Here is an 8,894-nt window from a genome sequence, read left to right as displayed (position 1 = left end):
GCAGACGAGGAGAGAAAGATCACCTGGGTAGGGGAGTCCGGGTTATACTCAGAAGAATGCCCAAAGGGAGACAGAGTATGCTACCGGAGAAGAAGACAAGGAGAGTGAGATCCTTGAGTCCTTTATAGGCTGTGCCACATCTGTCCCCCTTCCTCCCATTGAATCTCTCTTACCCAAACCCAATAACCCTGTCACATTCAGAAACCATATTTTCCAAAAACCATGGTTTCCTGGCGTTTGGCCCGAACATTCCCGGACATCCTTCTCCACGTCCCTATGAACATTCTTACCCGTATACTCCCAGTCATTTTCCATCCCGTTCACCTGGTTTAATTCACGGTCCCAGCTATTCCCGGTTGCCCCACAAACCCTAAACATCTCATCCCTCTGATTATCATTTTCCGAACACCCAATCCACTATGATATGATATGATATTTTATTTATATTGTGCCCACACAGAAGTGTTTCAGGGTGCGACGTAAGGGAGGGGCACAAGGGAGGAAAAAAACAACGATCTTACTAGGCCCAGGCCCAGTGACATTGAGAACGTGCTAGTGCAGGGAAGACGGAGGGGGGAAATTGCAAAGGTCAGGGGAGGAGTGGAAAAGTGCTGTAAATGTGATCACCAACAGTAGGTAGTGCAGCCAGCAAATGGCGAGAATAAGGAATAGACAACCGGTGTCAATAAGTGCAGGAAGGGACTGTAGGGTTGTAGATACAGACCCAAGTGCAGGGGTTGCCAGGATGCAGTAGGGGTATGCGGCTGGGTGGGCAGGGATCTGGGCACGAAATCAGAGGGTAGCCATTTGCCCGTTGCTGAGACAGACAGATCAGCAGGGAGAGGAAGAGAGAAGGCAGAAGCAAAGAGGATGGTCTTGAGGTGCTTCCAGAACTGAAGATGGTTCTCCTCAAGTTTTAGAGTGGCAAGGAGGCTATTCCAGAGGGAGGCACCAGCCGAAGAAAGCGATCTACCACCAACTCGTTGCTTGGAGAAAAGACTGACCCTGAGGGAGTTGGAGGTGGATGAGCGAAGAGCTCGGGTAGGTACCCATCTCGTCTTTCTCAGTCTACCAACCAACCCCTTTCTTAGAATACCTTTTTTCCATCCTATCACCTAGGACATTCCGACACTCCAATCCCTCCCCTCTTCGACATAGATACTGGTTTACAACAGACTTGTAATGCAACTGTTTACCTGACATATCCTGACATAAGGGCCAGGCAAAGCCAGGCATTTGATTTAAATTACACACCTCACGGCCCTTCCTTTTCCCCACAGGGATAAAAGGTGGAGTAAGGGAGCACAGTATGAGCAAGGTGGGCAATGCAGACAGCACAGCGAGATGGCTAATCAGGTGCAGCAGTTCAAGCGAAGGAGAAAGATGGCAGAAATCGAGAGGGTAGCGAGGAGAGAAGTGGCCTTTCCCTTTTCATCCCAGACCTGTCAAACACTTGAGGAAAAAAGCCTAAGACCGCGGACAATAGCACAAGTGTCTTGCAGCAGAAGTCAATGGTAGACTGGGCAAGCCTACGCCGATAAGCAGGAAAGAGGGAAGCTCTCCTGCAACTGTGGAACCGGCCTTGACTCCAATGAAGAGGAAAGCCAAGCAGTTCATCACAGCCGGTGAGTCGAGGGGAGAGCTGATAAGAACCAGGCTGGGTTAATTGATAATGGCAAAGTGACAAGTTTGAACCAAGTTCGAGAAAGAACTGCAACAGTGTTAAGGGGCAGAGGGAAACTGGCACCATGTCGGTGCTAACTCAAGAGACTCTGGTCGATCCCCATTTGAGAGAAACTACAGATACCAGCAGGCCATAGGAGGGCCAGCGGAATATGTCAAAATGGTCATACTGAGGGTCAAGCAAAATCCATTTTCAATCGAAAGACTTTGATCTATAAACGGTGTGAAACAAAGGGAGGTGAATTCTGCTAAAGAGAAGAGAAGGGTCCTAGCCTGACTGAGGGAGATCCGGCTGAGATTCAAGAAGGGTCCGAGCCCATCTGAGGGAGATCAGACGTCACCCACGTTTTGACAGTCAAGAGGGTTCTGAGCCTGAACGAGGAAGATCCACGGGTGAAGAGCATCGGTAGAAATTACAGAGAAAAAAAAGTTCGACCAATACAAAAGGTTGTAATTGCATGACACCAAAGGTTCGAACACCAAAAGTTCGAAACTTTGGTGCCATGCATTTAACAAAAGAAATGCTGCAGGGGTGTACAGTATAGTGAGAGGGGTGTTGCGGGACACCCCCGCAACACACCCGAAAAAAAACAAAAAAAACAACAAAAAAGAAACAGGGGCTGCGGGGATGTCCCCGCAACACCCTGCTCACTATACTATATAGTATAGTGAGCAGAGGTTGCAGGGGGAAAACCCTGCAGCTGCCCGCAAAAAAAATGTAAAGAAAAGGACCCAGCTGCGCCGGTTCCCATTCACAAAAGTGAAAGGTAACTGGTGAAGGTAAGTAGGGTGTGCGTGGGGGTGTGCTGGGCGCGTGGGTGGGGGTGTGCTGGGGTGTGTTGTGGGTGCGGGTGGGAGGTGGGTTTTGTAGCGTTTTTAATAATATGTTTGCATGGGAAATGTACGAACATTTTGTGTTCGTGCATTTCCCATGTGAACTTTTCTGTCGCAGTAAAATAAGCCGCAGTCGGATCACACAAATCCGGAGTGAAGTCATCACCCAAGTACTGGCAGTCAAGACAGGTCCTAGCTCGACCAAGGGAGATCCAGGAGTGAAGTTATCATCCAAAGTTCAAAGAGAAAAAGAATAGAAATATAATTTGTAGGAATGGGATACATGAAGAGTTGCGCCCAGAAGAGGGGGACCCACGGGTGAAGCCATCACCCTACTTGAAACTGTGGTAAACAATTGAGAAGTGTCAGTGTCCAGAAGAGGGGGGCCCATGGATTAACTCGTCACCCAGCGAACATTGGAAAAGAAATTTAATTTGTTGAAGGAACTTTTGTTTTTGGTAGTTGAAGACATCAGGTCCTCGAAGGCAAGAGACTTTCAAGTGAAAAGAGACTTGGCCATCGACGGTCCTGAAAGCTGCCATTAGAACTGTTGTCTCGTGCAGGAAAAGCCCAAGACTATACTGTTCTCTAAGATCCCACCTTACCCTGTGCTCAAAACATGGGGAAGGGAGACCCAGGCTACCGCATCCTGACATATTATTTGAGAACACTACTTTCTTTTCTTGAGAATTATCCCACATTCTTTTTTGTTTAATTGTAAGGTTTGTCAATAAGTTTCTTAGTATAGTCCCTTTTATTTGACACAATGCCACTAGGACTGCCTTATTTTTCATTTGATGGTCGACGCTTGCTACCATCTTAGTTTTAGGTTTAGAATAGGTGTTTTTCCAACCTGCATACATAATTCATTGTTAAATAAGCCCCCTTGAACTGTGATCACTTGTGTCTGTCTTCCTTGTTGCCTCCATGAGTTCCTTACAGGGTAGAGTAACTTATCGCCTACATTAGCAGGAAAGGAACTGGGCCATCATTGAAAAAGAGGCTTACTCGGTTGTGTGGGTGGTGAATACGTTGAAATACTACCTCTTGGGGTCGCACTTCACCATCCAAATAGACCACCGGCCTCTAAGATGCTGAATGACCATGCAAGGGGATAACCCTAAGCTTTTGTGTTGGGACATATTCCTACAGAGATTAGATATGGGCATCCAGCACAATCCAGTCTCCCAGCATGGAAATGCAGATGGCCTAAGCTGGTACTTTTGCCTAGATGATTAAGCAAACCCTCAGTAGGGTGGTGCTTCACATGTTGAGGCTGTGGGCATCTGAGGAATTCGGCCATCCGTATGGTGGGCATGCGCTCGCCTGGACTTTTTGAAATGTTTAATTAAATGGACTCTAGGCTGAACATGCCTAAAGGCACTGTCTGCCCTTGTCATATTTAGTTGGAATTTGACAGCTTAGGAGTTCACAATGTCATCTCCAGAAAGGGGGAAGACCAACGTTCCCCCTGCCATGGTCAGCCTGATTAAGTGACAAAGGCTCCATGGAACCGCCCTGCTCTTTTGTAAGGCCCTGTAGCTGGTGGCAGCGATTGTCATACTGATAGGGCATACTTCAAACAGGCCCACAGGGGGCCGGGCTGGAGAGGATAACAAAGGAGGCAGAAAATCCAACACTGTTTAATTTGCAATTGTGTCAACCTGAAGCCAGCTCCCGCCTCTCAGTATCAATGGCAGCGAACTGTCATGTCTGAGTCTGTTGGGCTTTACACTTAGCTCTTGGGGAAGGGTGTTCTCTCTTTCAGATCTTTCAGCGATGAAGATCAAAATGCACTTCAGATTTTAAGATGATGAAAATGGATGCTCCTTACCTCTGCATCATGCTTGTGCAGAGTTTGATTCCCATATTTATTGTAACTAAGTGAAGAAAACATGGCACTTAGAATTGCTGCACAGTCTGCTGCCAAATGACCACGTTCTGGTGCAACTCCTACCTGTGACCAACCTGGTGAGAAAATGTCCACTTTGCACTGCAACGTAATGTAATGTAAATTGGTCTTCTATAGCAACTCCTACCTTTATGGTGGTCCATTGGCAAATGATTGGAAGAAGAAAGGGGAAGGGAGGATTAGTAGGAAGGAGGGAGAGACCTCTGCAAATGCTTAACTGTTGATGGATGTAGGCTGGAAGTACCCGATTCGTGTGCACCCATATGTCTCTACGTGGATTCTGGTGGTGACACAGGAATAATACCCAAATCTCGCCTCCATTACTGCGACCATCACGTTACTGCGTCTATTCGTTTGCACAAAATTCCGACTCCTATTACTGGGCCCAAGTGGATCAGGGGTTGTGGGGATGTCCCCCGCTCCTCTTGGGTGCAGTAAAGGGAGTCAGGGGTTGTTGGGGTGGTTGAAAAACAAAAAGAAGGACCCTGTGGCATCAGAATCGACCCACGTAAGTGGGAGGAACTGACGCTGCATGGGTACAAGGCACTTGGGGGTGCTCACAGAAGTTTGCTGCTGTAAAGGTAAGTTGGGTGGGTGCGGCCCGGGGCATGCAGGCGAAAGTGATCTATCTGATCGATGCACCGTAATTGGAGTCGACATTCTCATCAGCGCAGCTATGAGCGGCGCAGTGATCACATAGATTCGTGACACCTGGGGTATCTATGTATCCAGCAATGAGATTCCAAGTTCAATTTGCAATCTGCGCAGGTTCACTGGGGGAGCTGTAGGTCTGGAGGATGAGGGCGCATGTGCGGAAGGGGTTAAAAGAAGTATTGGATAACCACAGAGAGTCAGCTGTCCAAGGCGTTTCTGCATTAAGTGAGGCGGTGAGGGTACTAGTAGGCACTAGGCTGCTACAGTGTTTTTGGGGACCCATGTATGTAGTGGAAGAGGCGTAGAAGAAAGGGTGAGGAGGAGAAGCGGGGGGAAGGTTTCCAGCACTGACTGTGTTTATCAGAACTAGTGTTCCCGTCTGTCAGGGTCTTGTTCTTATGGTGATTGTTGAGGGAATAGGTACTTTGGTTGTGTTCCAGCTTCCTTCCCTGACTGGTGAGTGCTTGTGGAGCAATCTTGAGGTCTCATGTCTGTGGCAAAACGGTGATGCTATTACATTAAGGGCGATTGAAGAGACCAAGTTGACTGCGATGGTCTCTGTGCTACTTTAGGAACGTACTGGGCCTGAGCGCAAAGTTGATGTCTCATGTCCATTATCAGGGAAGTGTGGTCGAGGCGGACCTGATTAAGTCCGGCCTCGGGAGCACTCATGGCTGCACTGTTGTGCCCAGGGGGCAGAGCTTGGAATCTCGAGCCCGTAGCGGCCAATGTGAGTTAGAATAATCAGATGGGTCCGGTCATTGAGAGCATGATTATCTGTGCCAATTTGTTTATGGTGGTCTGGCAAATACTGTGATTTCATGTGACTTTTTGAAGGTCATGTAGCCTTTCAAGGTGAGGAGAACGTGTGTTTTAGAATGGTCGCCAAGAATGAGAAGGTGGCTCCTCCTTAGAGACTGCCCTTGAAGCATAGGATTGCTACCAGCGATCTGTGGCGCTGCTGGATCAAAGCATTCTGACATTTGCGTATCACATTCACTCTGCTGTGGTAGATCTGTCCCCTGCTGTGTAAGCCTCAGTGTGCGATGCATAGAGTGTTTAATTGGATTCTGCGTTTCACTGGGATCTAGTGGAGTGTCCGGAGTGCGATGGCGATGTGTTTCCATGTTTCCAGTTCTAGGAGGAGCTTTGCTTCAGAGCTGTGCACTCGGTGTGGATGGTTTAGCTGGTAGTCCAGAATGCTTAGCTAAAGGCTTTTGGCAAAATCCAGTCTTGAGAGTACGAGAACAAGGACTGCCATGGTCCTGTGGATGAACAGCAGGTAAGGCATAATGCAAGAGATGGACATAAGTCAAAAGAAGCCGCCTCTCAACAGAGAGGTCACTTTGGGCTTAAAGGTGAGAGGAGTCCATGAGAAAGCAAATATTTTTGACTGTGGAGGTCGATTGACGAAGGTTCCCATATTCTCTGGTTAAGGAATATTTGAGGTCTGGATTGCATTGTAGCAGTAGGTCGTGAGTTTGATTTAATTGGCTTCTTAAATTGATTTCTCATCAACAGTGGATCTATCCTAGCGAGTCAATTGCCAAGAGCTGGTTGATTTTGGATACGTTTTTAAAGAATGTGGGTGTCGTCTGCACAGTTGTAGTCGGTCAGACCTGTGTTGCTGGTGATTTCTAAGAGTTGGGTCATGTCACTGTGCAAGAGCAGCATTGACAGGCCAGACTCTTGCTGTACCCAATGGGGGATATTGCAAGGGTAATTTGAAGGGGAACATGTAGATGGGCTGCATCCTGTTTGACAGGAACTACATTATCCAGCATAGCACAGATTTCTCGTGTCTGATATTCACGTGTATTTTTCAATGACTTCATGGCTCATGTTGAAGGAAGCCCCCGCGATCTCTAGGAGGGTGTGTGCACTTGGCGCGTCAGCATCAGTGTTGTTCTTTACAGTGTCCCCCGTGGATGAGAGCATAGAATCCGCTCCCCTCATTGGTCTGAAAACATGTGGTGGCTCGTTCCTGGTGTTATTCATCTCTGTGTGATTCCAAAGTTGCTGGTAATTTATGTCGGATTTCTGCTGTTGAGGGAGCGATTCAGATACGGAAGTACCATAAGGGTTGTTGGGATATCCAATGGTTTTTTCAAAACAAGCTGGAAGATTGGCACCGTCGGTGGTTGTGTGATGTTTTTGGCATTCCCACAGCGTCTGCATGGAGAACGGGTGGAAAGCTCACAGAGTCTTTGAGGGGGCTTTATGAAGTGGGGCACCCGTTTGAAATTGGGCGCCGGTGCGTTGTCCATTTCGTCCAGATGGCCTTTCATTTGCATGATTGTCATTTTGCCGGGTGCAGATTAAATTGCAGAAATGTTGTGATGGGGTCAGTGTGATGTTGCAAGTTGATGGGTTCTAGGCTTTTTTGACTTTACCATCTCTGCCCTGAAGATCTAGAGTGGTCAGCACTAAGCAAACTCTGTCCATCTTATTTGTTTCCTACATTTCCTCCATCCTTCTCTTCTCGTTCTTGAGGTTGGTGCAGTCATCAGTGGTCCAGCTAGTGGCAAGCTGCTATTTCAAGTGTTTGAAGGCCTTTTTGCGGGCTTGTCGCGAGTTCGCTATCTCCATTCATGTGGGGCGAGGCTTGCTTTGTCCGGGATTCTTGTGTAGCGCGACGACATGGATTGAGGCTTCAATGGCTGTGCCGGGGTCATCCAGCTTAATGTCCATCCCAAGTGTGAAAGCTGTTGATGAGGCCCTGAAGCTTTGGGTTGGAATTGCTGACTCGGTGAACACGGGGACTCTGGCCACAAGGCCTTCCACCACTGTCGGCTGCAGGGAACTTTCCCGCCGGGCTCCCTTCGAGATTCTGTGATTGAACGCTCTAAATCTTCCTGTTAACATTTGGAAGATTAACTTCAAGAGATGTGCAGGCGCTTGGGCACAACAGAAGGTAGACTTTGGTCCTAAGAAAGGTATTCAGGGTGCCCCACTAGGCAGCCAGGAGGGTGGTTCTGGCAGCCCCGAACACAAATCTACATCCCAGCATGGAAACCTCAAGCAAGACAGCGCTGGCATGGACCAATAGCATCCTGACACAATCTTCCGTTGGGGGGGTTCAAAGAGTGACACTCTTGCTTGGCATCAGGCACTGGGGGAAAGAGACAATGAACAACATGGTGCATGATTAGGTTAGAAAAGGCCAATTAAACATGCCTCACTGTTGCAGTTAGTCATGACCTTAAATTTGGGGTCCTTGTAGTCCAACCACGCAGGCTTTATTTTCGTGCTGTCTAAAGAAAGGGGTTATGCAACCTTTGCTACGTCCTGCAAACAATTCTGTGTGTAGAAAAGTGCTTTAAATGGCCCGGCCCTCAGCACCTGTACTTCTTATTTTTGAGCATTTGAGTACCTGCACTTCTCAACGCCTGAAAGAGAGTACCGGTACCCAACTAACTATGTTGAGAAGTGAAAATGAATGCTTTCATTTCACTTTATCGCAATTTAAAAGGACTAAGCGTCTGCAGCCTTTGCTGGGGAAAGCAGCGCCCCCTCCCTCCTCGTCTCTCCGCCTCCCGCAGTGCCCATAAGGTTTCCTTCAGGGTCCACCCTGCAGAACAAAAGGAGGGACAAACATGCCGCAACTGTGCTCTCAGCACACCAGGCACACAACACTGCTTCACTAAGTGGGCTTCACCTACTACCGATAAGGGTTTTATCAGCCACTTTTACTCCCTAAAAATATGCAAATTCTCCCAAAAAATAAAAAATAGGCAGTAAAAATACTCCCAACAAAAAAAGGGAAACAGACACCTATGACCTTGTGCTCCAGGGATATGTTTGGACGAGT

Source organism: Ambystoma mexicanum, chromosome 3q (assembly GCF_040938575.1).
Source record: "Ambystoma mexicanum isolate Mex_15411 chromosome 3q, UKY_AmexF1_1, whole genome shotgun sequence".
Lineage (NCBI taxonomy): Eukaryota > Metazoa > Chordata > Amphibia > Caudata > Ambystomatidae > Ambystoma > Ambystoma mexicanum.
Note: the sequence above shows the minus strand (reverse complement) of the source record.